General features: G+C 42.8%; 1 protein-coding gene and 1 long non-coding RNA gene across 6 annotated transcripts in view; one reads left to right on the plus strand and one right to left on the minus strand.

The window, feature by feature from the left end:
• The window catches only part of cpxm2 (carboxypeptidase X (M14 family), member 2), a 216,595-nt gene that overhangs the window by 136,158 nt on the left and 64,193 nt on the right, over positions 1-16,244 (plus strand). The window lies entirely within an intron of this gene.
• LOC134031232 (uncharacterized) lies at positions 8,348-8,838 on the minus strand. Its single transcript, XR_009931857.1, has 2 exons — positions 8,739-8,838; positions 8,348-8,557 (listed from the first exon to the last, which is right to left on the minus strand). It is a non-coding gene; the product is annotated as an uncharacterized LOC134031232 (long non-coding RNA).

Here is a 16,244-nt window from a genome sequence, read left to right on the forward strand (position 1 = left end):
CTCAGGTGAAAGAAAGCTGTTTTGGTCACTTTATTAATGTGAGAGTTTAAATTTAAATCCAGGATTACAGGATTACAACGAGACTTGTCACCTCTGGTTTAAGCCAGGGGGTTAAACCTCCTAGATTCTTAGTTAGCATCTCTCTTTTGGATTTGGGGCCACATAGTAGGACTTCAGTTTTGTCTTCATTTAATTTAAGAAAGTTATCATTCATCCATTTATTTATTGCCGACAAGCAGTTGGTAATGGAATTTATGGCTGTTGCATCATTGGGTTCAGTGGATATATATAGTTGTGTGTCATCCGCATAGCTATGTAAATCTATGTTATGTTCTCTGATTATGTCCCCGAGTTGTAACATATAAAGAGAAAAAAGTAATGGAATATGCGTTCGGCTACCGCTGTAAATAAAGTAGCTAGCCTAGACTCACGCCGGTAAATGCTGTTGATCTCATTTTGATCTAAGTAAGCTAGCTCTCACTTAAACGTTACTGTGTAGCAACAAGACCTACAAGTAAAGTTGATATCACCAGTTTTATTGGACTCTTTTTGGACATAACAGTCAAGTTATCATAAAGCTATATTTTTTATTTCTTGAATTGACCGCTTCACCAAACTTCTTGAGTTTATTTTTGATGCAATTTCGTCCTACATTAGTTTTCTTTGTTAGCAGTTATTTGTGGATCAAATTTACGTTTTAGTATGTGCTTTCTTTTTTGTATTCCTGTAGAAGCACAATATTTTCCTCCTCTGACAAATTTGGTTTTCTTGCCTTTTCGTAGGTCTATAAGCTAGCTAGATCTAAGCTACTAAGGTGATGCACCAGCGATACAACTGAACAAACGCGGTCACCGTGGAAACGGTCGAATTTTACAGCTGTGAAATCACGTTCAATGTAGTAAATCCATTAATGTTTCACCTTAGCTAAGGAAACCATTTAAGGGATTCTGTGCAACCCCCTGAAGTAAATCCCTTAGCTAAGGAGAAATGTACCCTTAAGTGTCATAGTTAAGGAAAAAACTTAAGGTGTTTTGTGCAACCGGCCCCAGACTCCTTCCATCTCTTAATAATGGATTTAACTGACCTCTGTGGGATGGAAATCTTTTTGTAGCCATCTCTTGACTTATACTTTTCAGTTATCTTTTCTCTGAGTTGCTTTGAGTGTTATTTTGTCTTCATCTTTAAATTGTAGTAGGAATACTGTTACGCGTTGACACGCGAGAAAGAGCGTCCGCAAACACATTCTTTATGCCCTTTTTGTGGCGGATCACCAGGTTGTAATTCTGAATAACCAGTGACCAACGCATTAGTCGCTGATTGTGGTTGTGCATGTGGTGCAGGAACACCAGTGGATTGTGGTCCGTGTAGACCACCACAGGCTCCACACTAGACCCATCATAGACCTCGAAAAATTGGAGCGCGAGCAGCAAAGCCAACGTCTCTTGTTTTATCATTGAGTAGCGCGTTTGGCAACTATTGAATTTCTTCGAAAAGAAGCCTACAGAGTGGACCAAACCCTCAGAATCCATCTGAGTCAGAACCGCGCCGGCACCAATACAGCTCGCATCGACTTCAACTGAAAAAGGTTTACTAAAATCAGGAGCACCAAGTACCGGGGCATTAGACAGGAGGGCTTTACAGCTTTCAAAGGCAGTGTGACACGTATCTGACCACACAAACTGCACCAGGGAATTGATCAAGTCAGTCAGTGGGGCTACAACTGCAGAGAAGTTATTACAGAACCCTCGGTAGTAACCAGTCATTCTGAGAAATCTGCGTAACTCCCGCCGAGTGGTCGGCACTGGGGAAGATGTTATGGCTGCGACCTTGGCCCCCAAGGGACGCACCTTGCCTCCACCCACCCGTTTACCCAAATATTTCACAGTCGCCTTCCCAAACTCACATTTTGCCAAGTTTAGGGTCAGGGACGCGTCAGCCAGTCATTGAAACACGGTTCTTAGTGAGTCCAAATGAGCATCCCACTCTGTCGAGTGTACAACCACATCATCCAAATATGCAGTAGAGTTAGGCACAACACTAAACACAATGTTCACCAACCTTTAGATAGTGGCCTGAGCGTTTCTCATCACAAAAGCCATCACGGAGTATTGTAAGAAACTGTCAGGAGTCACAAAAATACTGATAACTGAAGCCTGAGGTGAAAGGGGAACTTGCCAATAACCTTTTAATAGATATAACTTTGTGACATAGCAGCAAGCTGATCCTATCATATCCACGCAATCATCTACGCGGGGCATAGGAAACGAGTCAGGCACCCTGACATGGTTTACCTTTTGATGATCTGTGCAAAATCTGACAGTAATGTCAGGCTTTGGAACTAATAAGCACAGAGAACTCGGACTGGAGCTGGACTGTGCTAAATTATGGTCCAGTAAATAATCAACTTATTTTTTTCTCAGAGATCTTTTAAATGCATTTACTCTATATGGGTGCTGCTTGATGGGCCTAGACTCACCCACATCTATGTCGTGCTCTAGCACCGTAGTGCAGGTAGTCACATCTCCAAACAGACAGGGGAACTCAGAAATAAGGTAGAGTAGGTCAGCTTCCTGCTCCATGCTTAGATAAGGGAATTAAGGATGGAAGTCTCAACAACATTTCTGAGTTGGCCAACCGAGGGGTCTTTTGCTGGGCATTTCGCATACTCAGGCCATCCTCATCACTATTACTCACTGTGAAAGTAATGGAGCTCACAGCTACTGATGTCACAGCAGTGGCCACAAGAGGCTCACTGCGTGTTTCAGGCTGGACGTCGTCTCTAGGGTGGTAAGGTTTCAGCATATTAATATGACACACTCCGTCGTTTTCCGTCTTCTATCAGGGGTTCTGATAACATAGTCAGTAGCACTCCACCTCCTGTCGACGGTGTACGGTCCTGTAAAACGAGCACTCATAAAATTACCTGGAATTGGCAGTAACACTAAAACCAGGTTACCCGGCTGCAGAGAACGTGGAAGTGCTTTCCTATCGAACTGCCGCTTCATACCCTGTTGTGCAATAGAGAGATTATCCTTAGCGATACTGCAAGCCTCGTGCAGTCGTTTCCAAAAGCGACTCACGTAGGCCAGCACGTTTCTCTGGGTGGGCGGACTCTCGCCCGTTAGCTGCTCCTTCAAAACTCCCAAAGGGCCTCTCACAGTGTGACCAAATACCAGCTCTGCTGGACCAAAACCCAGGGACTCTTGCACGACGTCCCTAACTTCAAACTGAGCCAGGGGAACGCCTTCATCCCATTCCCTACCGCTCTCCATGACATATTTGTGCAATACTGACTTAAACGTCTGATGCCATCTTTCAAGTGCCCCCTGCGACTCTGGGTGATAAGCACTAGAGGTCCTGTGTGTTATAGACAGTGATGTTAATACCTGTTTAAATATTCCAGAGAGGAAATTGGTACCTTGATCAGTTTGTACGATCTTAGGTCGAAAGTAGAAAATAACTTGATTAGGGCCCTTACTACTGACTGGGCTGTTATACTCCTAAGAGGGATAGCTTCAGGGTACCAGGTAGCAATACACATGATTGTTAAGAGGAACTGGTTGTCAGATTTCAACTTTGGCAGAGGACCAACACAATCGACCAATACGTGTTCAAATGGATCCCCTATAGCCGGGATCGGATGAAGAGGGGCAGGCTTAATAATCTGATTAGGCTTCCCCGTGATCTGACATACATGACACGTACGGGAAAACCTAGACACATCTTGCTTCAAACCTGTCCAGAATAAATGTCTTAACACTCGGTCATACTTCTTCGTAATTCCAAGATGACCAGACCAGTGATGGTCATGAGCCAGTGATAAAATGGACTGTCGGTACTGTGTAGGCACGACAAGCTGAAAAACATCACACCATTCATTATCAGAATCAGCATTAGATTTCCAACGCCACATCAGGAGACCATTTTCCACAAAATAAGTCACTTCTGTGTTTTTAGCTCTCTCTGGAGCAAGAGCAGCAGCAAAACACTTGGCTAGAGTAACGTCTTCCTTCTGAACAGCAATAAGACTAGCACACCCATAGGTAACCTGATTGTGCCTGAGCTGGGAGTATCGCACTGAACCTTAAGCTGGACACTCAGCTCAGCAGTAGACTGAGAAAACTGTCAGAAATATTAATCTATCAAGCATTGCACAGTCAGTTGATGAACAAGTTAAGCAAGCTTTATTGCTTGCGGCCGCAAGGAGACAAAACATCACACGCCATTGTGCTACAAAGTTTGTCTATCTCCCCAGTCTTCAGGTAAGACTATTTATTGGTGAGTCCCCTCCCCTGCATATCAACTGTCAATATGATCGATCCCAGTGACAGAGTGCGCGTGCATGTGGAAACTTACAGAGTTCTCTAACCCTAGGCTTGACCATATGATTCACTCCACACAGATAAGGTTTATTGCACTTCTAGTATGATAATGGTCAACCTAGGTCAGTTTGTTTACGTAAGCCTAGTGTCATCTATAAGTCATGTAGGAAGGGGTTCTCTACTGACAAAGAATGACTGAATGCTAAACACCAGTATTTTCAGAATATAACCTTATATTCAAAATTTCTGGGACAAAAACACAGATGGTGACGCAGGCTGGCCAGTCAACGCAGTCGCAAACAGGGTGTCCGACAAATCAACTGCTTCATCCAAACTAGATCCCGAAGCCGCCGCCAGGCGGCGCCCAGCGGCGCCATTTGAGTTTCAGCCAAAGCCAGCTAAAAATTTTGTAAGCCAAATTGAGCCGCCATATGATATTTTTGGGCTGAGCCAGCTGAAATGATTTGCATCAAACAATAATTATATCTATCACATAGAGACATACACACACGAAAAATAAATGATAAACTAAATCAATTTTGCACACCGGATACGCCACAGTCTATGATACACAGGACTCACAGTGAATTGATGACCAATTAAAATTGCGCGTTTTCCGATAGTGATGATCATAGACATAGACAGTAAAAGAAGCAATTCATTTTTCTCTCACGCTGAGCTGAAATGGCAGAAACAACTAGAAAAGGTAATTGTGTTGTTCTCACATACTTTCCTAATTTCTACATTGGATACTCAGACTTTTGTTAGATCTTCAGTTTTTGGAAGTAAGAGTGCCGTTTTGTCAGGACTAGAATGCCGTTTGTCGTTGTGTCAGGACTAGTGTTTTATCGATATTTTTGTACTCTTTTAGAACTTGGAAATATTGAGATCTAGTAAATCAGTATAACATATCTGTAGACATGAAGTGGCAGCTTCAGCCATTTGTAGCTATTAACATTTTGGCGGCTGCAGCAGCCATTTAGGTTTTGGCTGAGCTGGCTATCCAGCCAATAACTTCATCAGCCAGCCATTATTCTCAAAACAAATGGCTTCATCCAAACTATGTGCTTGAGCACGGGTGACTGCACACACAGGAAACACTTTAGGGAAGTCCTGAGCCAACACGTCAGGCTGCAAAATCTCAGGTCGTTCTAGAACCTCTAAAACTGGCATAACTTTGCCACCAGCAATGTCATTCTCTAGCAGAAATGTAACACCTCTAACGGGCAAAGACGGGTGCACGCCCACTTTAAACACTCCATTCGCCAAGCCACAGGTCAGATGTATCTGATGGAGTGGTACAGACACGAAGCCCATTTTGATGCCTTGCACAAGCACACGAGCCGCTTAAAGTGTCAGTAGAAAAAGGTAACACATCAGACAATATAAAAGACTGGGCTGTCCAGTATCCCTTAGTATGCGCACAGGGCACTGGTTCAGCGCATTCGCACTGAGGGAAACCAACTCGTCCAACATAAATGGTGCGTAACAGGACTCCAGAGTGTCACCCTCCATCTCCGGGGTTAGCGACACTGGACCCACCAACATACCAAACCAACCTCTTTTGGTCGTTTGTTTGGCTGTGACAGCAGCTTGGGTTTTAACATGAAACAGTCAGCCTTAAGGTGTCCTGTTTGGTGACAGTAGTAACACTCCCGTTCCTCGTTAGAGCAGAGAGGCAACGGGCGTGGGGGACTGGGCTGCACTCTGGCCGGGGCAGAAGGGGTCAACACCCTACTCTCATTTCGGGGTGTTCCAAAAGTCTGCTTGTGCGTTAACACAAACTCACCAGCAAGCACAGCAGCTTGCGCTATCGTCCCAACTTTTTGCTCATTTAGGTAAGTCACCAACCGATCAGGCAGACTATTCTTGAACTCTTTGAGGAGAATAAGCTCCGACAGAGATTCAAAGTCAGTTGCGTTACCTGCCTTGCACCATTGATTAAACAGGGACGCTTTCTCACGAGCAAACTCCATAAATGTTCTACCGGGCGCTTTTTTATAAGTCCAGAACTTTTGTCTATATGCCTCAGGCACTAGTTCATAGAACAGCTGCCCTGATCGCTTCATAAGACAAACCATCATCTAAAGAGAGAGCAGATAAAACATCCTAGGCTTTACCCGTCAGTTAAACACTGGAGCAGTATAGCCCAGACCTCTTTTGGCCATTTCAGGGAGGTAGCAACTTGTTGAAAAGCACTGAAATACGAGTCTACTTCCTCCTCACAAAATTGTGGAACTAACCCTACGTTTCTGCTTACATCGAAACCCCCTGCAGCTGCGGAGGGATCAGTACCTAGGGGCTAGGGATGGTAAGACTCACCGGTTTGCATCGGTGCTTCGGGATAAAAACTCACAATGCAAAAAAGTGTGCACCGGATACAATGAATGTGGAATGAAATCGCGATTGATCGTTTCTAAACTTTTTGCATCGGTATAATCCTATGTATTTATATATAGAATTATGTGTAGGCGAACAATTTTATATTTAGATAGATTCCTCCTCTCTAACAGTTTCTTAACCCTCGTGCTGTCTTCGGGTCACATGACCCAAAGGTTCATAACGAACCATCGTTGTGTTTACCCAATTTTACCCAATACAAAAACAAATAAAAATAATTTTCTTTTAACCTTCGCAATGTGGGGGGTCTGAGACAGCCCACCGGTTAAAAGAAAATGCTTCACTTTGTTTTTGTATGCGGTAAAGTTGTCGCAATACAACGGTGGGTCACAATGACTGATGGGTCAGAATGACCCGAAGATAACACAAGGGTTAAGCGCGCTCTCATCTCCACTGGTGTCAGTGGCCAATTTTCGCGCGAGTTGGAGGCATGTTCTCCCCCTCGGATTCAGCTATGGCTACAGTTAGTGGCTAGTTCCTCCGGTACCCCTCGCAAGAAGACTGGTGAGAAAAGTACTGCAACTTTTTTTCATGCCCCACTGGCTAACAGCCCTGTTCGTTCTCAATAACCGAAGCTATCGCCTTCTTTATTTGTAAAGATATCCAGCCCTATAGTGTTAGAGAACAAGGACTTCCAATACCTCCTCAACATATTGGAGCCGAGGTACCACATACGAAAAAGGAAGCTATTCACCGAGAAAAAAAATCCCTGTTGTGTACGACAAAGTAAGACGAGAGCTGAGTCATTGAAAAACACCTTAAGTAGGACATATGAGTTCAATTTAGTGTGTGAGGTGTTATGACAGTGTTTACAGCAGCTTGTGACTGCCAGTAATAGTTTACCTTTTTTACATTCAGAGAACACATACAACAGGAAAGAAGGACTGGTTTAAGGTCCAGGGGCCTCATTTATCAAGCGTGCGTAGAAATTGTTCTTACGTGGAGGTTTGGAATATTCCCACGAACAGTTGAAGGTGCGATTTATCAAACATTCGTACGAGCGCCGTACGCACACTCCAAGGAGATTATCCTTGATAAATCTCACCTGTTCTTAGTCTATAAACTTGTGCACGAACACAAGCATTTGCATACGAAACGCCCCATATTATCTAAATTAGTTGAATCACCACCAATAAAAAGGGAGCTAACAAGTTCAGCTAGAAATTGGTAATGAAAATGGAGCAAGAAAAGAAAGGAAAGAAAAATAATTTTTCGCAAAACGAAATTGAGGTTTTAGTGTCGGAGGTTGAGTGCAACCACAAAGTTTTATTTGGAACACAAAACGGTGTTTTGACCAACAAAAAAAAGAATATGCTTTGGGAAAAGGTAGCGATTGCTGTTAACGCAGCATCTTCTCAGAGGCGCTCATTGGCAGATATAAAAAAAAAGTGGTTTGATTTAAAATCAAGTGCAAAAAAGGCCGTAGCCGCACACAGGCGAGACATTGCTGCAACTGGAGGTGGACAAGTTGAGACGAGCGTTTCTCCCATGCAATCTCACATCGCTGTCTGGAATTGTGTCAGGTGGAGACAGTGACCTAGTCGCAGGTCCTACCGTGTCCAATTCACCGGTGTCTACTCGTGGTCAGGTTGAAGGTAAGTAGAATAATTTGATTTTCAACAGTGTTGTCAATATTGTGGTCACCACTTTATTTGACAGGAAATTATAATCTGCTCTGATGCAGTAATCAAATAATTCCATAAATTGCAGTGAGTGGAGACAGTTCCGGAGTCATCCTGGGAGAGGCAATTATTCCCCCCGCTGCGACCCACAGTGAGGCACCACGCTCCCGCGCCACATCAAGCCGTGAACCAAGGGTCCTGACAGACTCAGTCCTACAGAAACAAGACGAAATCATCAACTCCATCAAAGATATAAATGAGAAATTAACTGGCATCTGCACTGCACTCAATGACATTAACAAATCCCTACAACAACTGGTTAACTGTGCCAGTCAAATGTTAAATAAATGAGCTGAAGGCATGTAGGCTGTTCTCTTCTTGGGGAGGTACTTACTCGAAAACATTGAATAATCTCCATCCTCCTTTGAACTGCCAAGGCATTTGGAGGTTGGAAAGGTGGTGCGTCTGGCATCGTTTCGTCAGGTTGGTCTTCCTGAACAAGTGGAATGCCATGCTTGATGGCCATGTTATGTAGTACACAACAGGCCATGACTATGTTGCAAGCCTTTTCCGGTGTATACTGCAAAGCACCCCCAGCAGATGACAAACAGAGACACCGGCCTATCAGAGTTCCTATTGTGCGCTCCACGATCGACCTTGTGCGACTGTGTGCAGCATTATAGGCTCTCTCCTGTGCCGTCACAGGATTGGTCAAAGGAGTCATCAGCCACGGTTTCAATGGATAACCTCTGTCTCCTACAGGGAAACCAATAGGTAAATAGAATACACTAATGGCAAGTACTTGATGCCTGGGCAATACATACCAATAAGCCATCCATCCTGAACAGCTCCCTCCTCTAAGCGAAGGCCAACGTTGCTGTTCTGCAAAATGAATGAGTCGTGCGTTCCCCCCGGCCATCTCGCCACCACATTCAACAAGTTATTTTGCGCATCCGAGATGATTTGCACATTAATTGAGTGGAAGCCTTTTCTGTTCACGTAATTGAACTCGTTCAGGGATGGTGCTTTAATTGCAATGTGGGTGCAGTCCACCGCTCCAATTGTGTTTGGGAAGCCGTCGACCGCAAAGAAGCCTTGTTTGACTTCTACCTGTTGTGCTACTGTATATGGGAAAAGTATGTACTGACGGGATCTACTGATTATTGCATTTAAAACAGCAGGCATCGTTAGGCTGATGGAGGGTTGTGAGATGCCAGACCGATCATCAAGCTCACGCTGAAAAGTGCCCGTCGCCAAGATACCCAAGGTGGATAGCACCTGAATGTGCACTGGAATGGCATTCGTTCTCCTTGTTGGTCTTTGTAGAGTTGGTCTTAGATCCTCGCATAATTCCACTAAAATGGGTTTAGGGAAACAATATCTACTAATGAGCCACTCATTACTTTCTGCAAAGAAGTCATAACTGTCTCTGAAAATGCGCTCTCGGCGAAATGCGGCGTGTGCTAAATCTTCCAACACAGCTAGATCTGCCATCTTCTCTTAGATATTCTGTGTTAATTGACTGTCTTTTATAGTGGTCCACAAGCATATTGTAACATTACACTACATTACATCAATTCGACAACATTAACAACTCCCCTTATGGTGTTCAATTAGGCTATATCATTACAATATTTCATGATTTTTTTTATTTTATTTCATGGAAATCCTTGCAAAATGCTTTCATTATTGATTTCAATCTTATAGGCCTATATAGTTCCCGGGTTCACGATGCAATTGCCTTGTTTCACCACTTGGAATTGTTCGTACTCAGCTACGCATAGTATTGACCATTCTTAGATTTACGCACACTTCCAAGAAATCTCTTGGCATGATAAATCGCTACTTTTGAGTTGATTCATTCGTACGCACGGTTTACGCACATTTTAGTGCGTACGAACGGTTGATAAATGAGGCCCCAGGGCTGATTTTATTTTATCTTTTGTCAGAGACTTTGTTGAATATGTGAAGTAAAACGTTCACTTTTTAGTCAATTATGATTTGCTGTCTGACAAAGAAATAAATCATTATGTACCATAGTAAATTGCATAGCATCATATTCTTTCGCATCGCATTGTGTCGAATCGCAATGCTTCGCTATAGGGGTGGATCGAATCGCATTAGTAGTTGCTTTTATGTATTTTTTATGTATTGGATCGTAGGCAGTGCATTGAGATGTGTATCGCATCGTCCTCAGTGATGAATATGCACATCCCTACTAGGGACCCAGTAGGACCAGGAAGTTGATCTACACTCTGCACACACTGTATACTGCAGTATTAGCAGCAGCTTATAGGTATAGGCGCTTTAGCTTCACCTCTTTTTCGATTTCCAACTCCATTCTTCGGTTAGAGATTTCCGCCTCCATTTCTAACTCCATCTCCCTTATAGCCAACCGGTGACTATAATCAGCATCTCTCTCCTTCTCTTGTGCCACAAACTGTAAACGTGCCAAGCGTAGTCTATGGCGGGCTGAGATGATCGGGATGCAGAACGAGGAGTGGGCTTAAGCTTCAAAGTAGAGGCCCAATCTGAAGCAACCACCCGAACCTCAACCAGCACTTTCTTAGCTACCCCGTCCTCTCTACTGTCCCCCTCTGCACCAGAAGTGGGCTCACTAGCAGTTGCACTGTTGCCCATACTGAGCACCTCGTTGTGCACCAACATGCGGACCACAACTTCGAACTTTCAGTTCGGCTTTTAACAGGCTAGATGAGACTACCAAGTCAAAGTGTGGCATACAAATCCTCTTTCTTACAGCGGTTGATCTGCTCCACAGAAGGATCCCTAAGAAAACCCTCAAAAATGTTCATGATGAGGTAATGAACAGCCTCAAGCAAAACCTCAACCTACTCAACCAATACCACCAGCCTACTTGACGTGTGCACTGCACACCAACACTAACCAAACCTGTAGCTTACAAGGATCAAGGATCCCGGATGAGCCCCCACTTTATGTTACGCCTATCGATGGCTCGGAGTGGAAGGATATAAGATAGGGCTACAGGTGAAGCCAGTAAGGGTGCAGTCACACAAACCAGGACCCAATACGAGGAAATAAAGTATTTACAAACAGCAACACCGGGATCAAAGAGGACTGTCAGTGGCACCAAAGAAAAGAACATAAACAAACCCGCCCGCCCCTTTGACCGGTGCTAAGCACCTAAAAAGACAGTGGGTGGTGCTCACTACTAACCTGGGGTAGTGACAAAATATATAACTACGTGGGTGTAATATGTAGCCCCCGGGGCTACCTATCCTCATTTGTCCCGGTGCACGCAACAAAACATTCAAGAAACAAAAGACAAACCAAAAATATAGCTGCAAGCAGCGATGCGGGTTCCTCCGCAAAATGGCAAAATATTATAAACATGTACACTGTAGAAGATCGAGACTTGGACAACAAGAGAGCAAAACGACTTCATGTTTGGCCAACAATAATAGGCTGAACAGGGATTTGAACTCATGAGCATAAGGTTACTAGTCAGTCTCTCTAGCCTCTCTGCTACACACCAACTGCTGAGATTTTATGATTAGTAAGGGCTGATTATTAACTTTTTATAGGATACTGAAACTCTTCTTGAGTTGATCTCCTTCCAGAGTCTTAGTCAATGCACAACAAACAATAGTCATGCGGGCAACTGGGCTAGGGCAGCACTCATATTCAGCTCCTTGCGAGAATAGCCTGTGACAGTACAGCAGCCGACTCTCTGGTCCCATTAAACTACACAACATGCACAATCAGGGTGACCAACAAGATTTTATTAACTAACAAACAATAACATTACAACTAACTAACTTTCATCTAACTGAACGAACACAACAACTGAAATCCCTTGCACGGCTGTTGTTCTTTGCGTTTTTTGATATGCCGCACTGCATGCTGGGTACCCAAGGGTGCTGACGCTGATTATCTAGCTGTGCTCTGACTGCGTGATATGAGTATTAGTTTTTGGTCAGCTTTGGGACAAAGGTTAAGAAACGGTTGACATTTCAAGGTGAAATTGCGCATGGTATTTCAGAATGATGTCTGCCTGTTTAACTAAACAAGTAATCAAAATTATGACAGGCCAAAAGACTGTGCCTCGAAACGAACCTGTGGCCTTATGCTTTGCAGTACAACGCTTCAACCCATTGAGCTACCCGCAAGGCTGAGAAATTCTGATCAGTTTCTGTCCCCCGAAAAAAAGATGTATATCCTGTAGCATGGCTTGTTCGATTCGGTCAAAGCTTAAACAGCTGTAATTCAATGATATTTTGACATATCAAGGTGAAATTGCGCATGGTACTTTAGAACGATGTCATCCTGTTTAACTAAACATGTATTCAAATTAAGATAGACTCAGTGTTGCTGGATTTGAACCTACGACCTTGTACTTTGCAGGTCACCGTTCCAGCTCGTTGAGCTATTCTCAGTGTTGAGTATTGGCATGTTCAGTTACTCTACAAAAAAAAGCTGTTTCTCCAATGGCGAGCATTGTCAGATTTGGTCCAAGTTCAAACAGCTGTAATTCAGTCATATTTTGACATATTAAGGTGAAATTGTTTATGGTACTTCATGGGCGTGTCACCTTAAAGCCTATTAGGTTTGAAAACCCATCATTCAAAATGAACTTTGATTTAGTGACACAAACATATTGAGGTAATGTGGAAGTTTACATAAATACACCCCTTTCAGCTATTTAGTATTTTATTCAATTGCTATAACTAACGTTTTTAAATACGTCAATGATACATATCTGTACAAAATCTCAAGTTAATTAGACCTTTGGTTCAAGAGAAGAGGAATTTTGAAGTTTTTCCCAAATTATCACTCTACAGGAAAATCGATCAGGCGGACCTTATGGGTCCTTGAGGCTTTTTTGTTCGCCATGAGAAATAAGGCATGCACACCAAGTTTCAGAAGAATTTGAGCAATGGGGTGGAAATGCTATCACTTTGAAAATCGGACATTTGGGCGTCGCCTGTGGCGCCCCCTATGATCTGATGTGGGCCAGTCTGTGTTTGGGCCGTAGTTGTGGCATGTTGTATCAATATGCCAAATTTCAAAACATTTTACCAATGTGTTCATGAGATAAATTACTAGAATAATAATAATAAATATAGCTGCAAGCAGCGATGTGGGTTCCTCCGCAAAATGGCAAAATATTATAAACATGTACACTATCGAAGATCGAGAGTTGGAAAACAAGAGAGCAAAACTACTTCATGTTTGTCCAACAACAGGCTGAATGGGGATTTGAACTCATGAGCATAAGGTTACAAAGCAGTCTCTCTATCCTCTCTGCTACACACCAACTGTTGAGATATAGAACTGTTTCTTTGAATAGAAAGGGCAGAGTATTAGCTTTGGTCAACATTGGGACAAAGGTTAAGAAACAGTTGACATTTCAAGGTGAAATTGCATGAAATTGTGCATGGTATTTCAGAATGATGTCATCCTGTTTAGCTAAACAGATAATCAAAATTATGACAGGCCAAAAGATAATGGCTGGATTCCAACCTACTACCTTATACTTTACAGATCACCATCCCAGCCCATTGAGATATTCTCAGTGCTGAATATTGTCACGTTCAGTTACTGTATAAAAAAATAAGCTGTTTCTCCTGTGGTAAGCATTGTAAGATTCGTCCAAAGTTGAAACTGCTTGTACATTTCCTATAAAAACGGGACAACGGAATGACTGGGTTGCTGCTGTAAAGAATAACTTACTCATAGTTTTTTTTAAAAAGGTTGTTAGGAGTGCCATAACTTGTCAAATTTCAAATCATGCCTAGCATCAGTGGAGATGTGTCCTTACTGAAATGAATTTGTGCAACAGGCAAGGGATCCACCTGAACAATTAATTTACTTCATTAGAGATAACCATTAGAGTTATCTCTACCATGCGTAGACTACAAGTAGCTAGCTACTGTGGTGAACCTGGCTTGTTTTGCAGTGGTTTACACAGTCTCGCTAAACAGATGATCGGAGTGTTGTGATGGGCTCAAATAAACACGCATTGCTATGTTTTACAACCGGAGGATTTATCGGAAGACTAGAAACCGTTTGGTCAGAATAAAAAATTAAAAACTATGCCTCTGACTGGTATTGAACCTTGATTACCAGCACACCATCTCATCCAATTGAGCCATTCCCAGGCATGGAATACACAAAGTTCAATAACTGGATAATTAAAAAAAGCTGTTTCTCCAATGGCAGAGGCATGTCACCTTAAAGCTTATTAGGTTTGAACCATCCTTCAAAAATACATTTGATTTAGTGACACAAACATATTGAGGCAATGTGTACATTTACATAAATACACCCATTTCAGCCATTTTGTACTTGATTCAATTGCCTTAAGTAACGTTTTTAAATACGTCAATGATACATATCTGTACCAAATTTCAAGTCAATTTCACCTTTGGTTCAAGAGAAGAGGAATTTTGAAGGTTTTCCCAAATTATCACAGTACAGGAAAATCCATCATGGCGGACCTTATGGGTCCTTGAGGCTTTGTTGTTCCTCATGGAAAATGAGGCATGCACACCAAGTTTCAGAAGAATTGGAGCAATGGGGTGGAAATGCCATCACTTTGAAAATCGGACATTTGGGCGTGGCCTGTGGCGCCCCCTATGGTCCGATGTGGCCCATATTTGGTGTGGGGTACCCACTTGGATGTAGTATCAATGTGCCAAATTATAAAATTTATGACCAGGGACTTTTTGAGATATTGGGGCGCAAGGAGAAGAAAAATAATAAGAAGAATACCAACAATAACAATAGGTTCCCTCCTACCGGAGGAACCTAATAATAATACCAACAAACACAATAGGGTCCTCCTGACGGAGGAACCCTAATTAGTCTGCTAACTAAATTAAATGGTAAAGACATATGGATAAAGACATGAAGACTTAAAGACCAGTCAAACAAGCAATACCAACTAGAAAAGGTACATTTCCTGAAGAAAATGTGTATGTTTGCTGAATGTAGTTTAAATGATTTTGTTTTGATGGCTTGAATAATGAAGGTTTTACAAAGATTTTAAAAGAGGTATGTGCTTTAAAAACAAAATGGTGAGAAAAAGTATTAAAAGTATGTCTGTCATTGTTATACATTGCGATATTTTCTTACGTTGAAAAAGGAGAAAAAAGAGTGATGAAAAGGGTATCTTATTTAATTTCATGAATGTTAAAGTGTTATGTTAGAGCTCAATGCTCTTAAGACAGTCACCCCCATCACCCTGTGGAGTCCTTCCGCTTCCTGGGCACTATCCTCTCCCAGGACTTCAAGTGGGAACTGAACATTAGCTCCCTCACCAAGAAAACACAACAGAGGATGTACTTCCTACGGCAGCTGAAGAAATTCGACCTGCCAAAGACAATGATGGTGCACTTCTACACAGCCATCATTGAGTCCATCCTCACCTCCTCCATCACCATCTGGTACACTTTTACCACTGCCAAGGACAAGAGCAGGCTGCAGCGTATCATCCGCGCTGCTGAGAAGGGGATCGGCTGCAATCTGCCTACCCTCGAGGGCCTGCACACCTCGAGGACCCTGAGACGAGCAAGGAAGATTGTGGCCGACTCCTCCCAGCCTGGACACACTCTGTTTCAGCCACTCCCCTCCGGCAGAAGGCTGCGGTCCATGAGGACCAAAACCTCACGCCACACAAAGTTTCTTCCCATCCACTGTTGGCCTCTTCAACAAGGCCAAGGACTCACACTGACTTGACCACTTATCACTTTATCTGCACAAGACACCTTGCCATATTGCACGATGTTGCCCTATTTGTACTATAGCTATTTTATATTTGATTTCATTCTTAATCTTTTACATTTTAGCCCCTTAGTATTAGTTAGACTTGTCCACTTCTTATTTAAGATTCTTATATGTTTAATGTGTGCACCTTCCT

This window comes from Osmerus eperlanus, chromosome 12 (assembly GCF_963692335.1).
Source record: "Osmerus eperlanus chromosome 12, fOsmEpe2.1, whole genome shotgun sequence".
NCBI lineage: Eukaryota > Metazoa > Chordata > Actinopteri > Osmeriformes > Osmeridae > Osmerus > Osmerus eperlanus.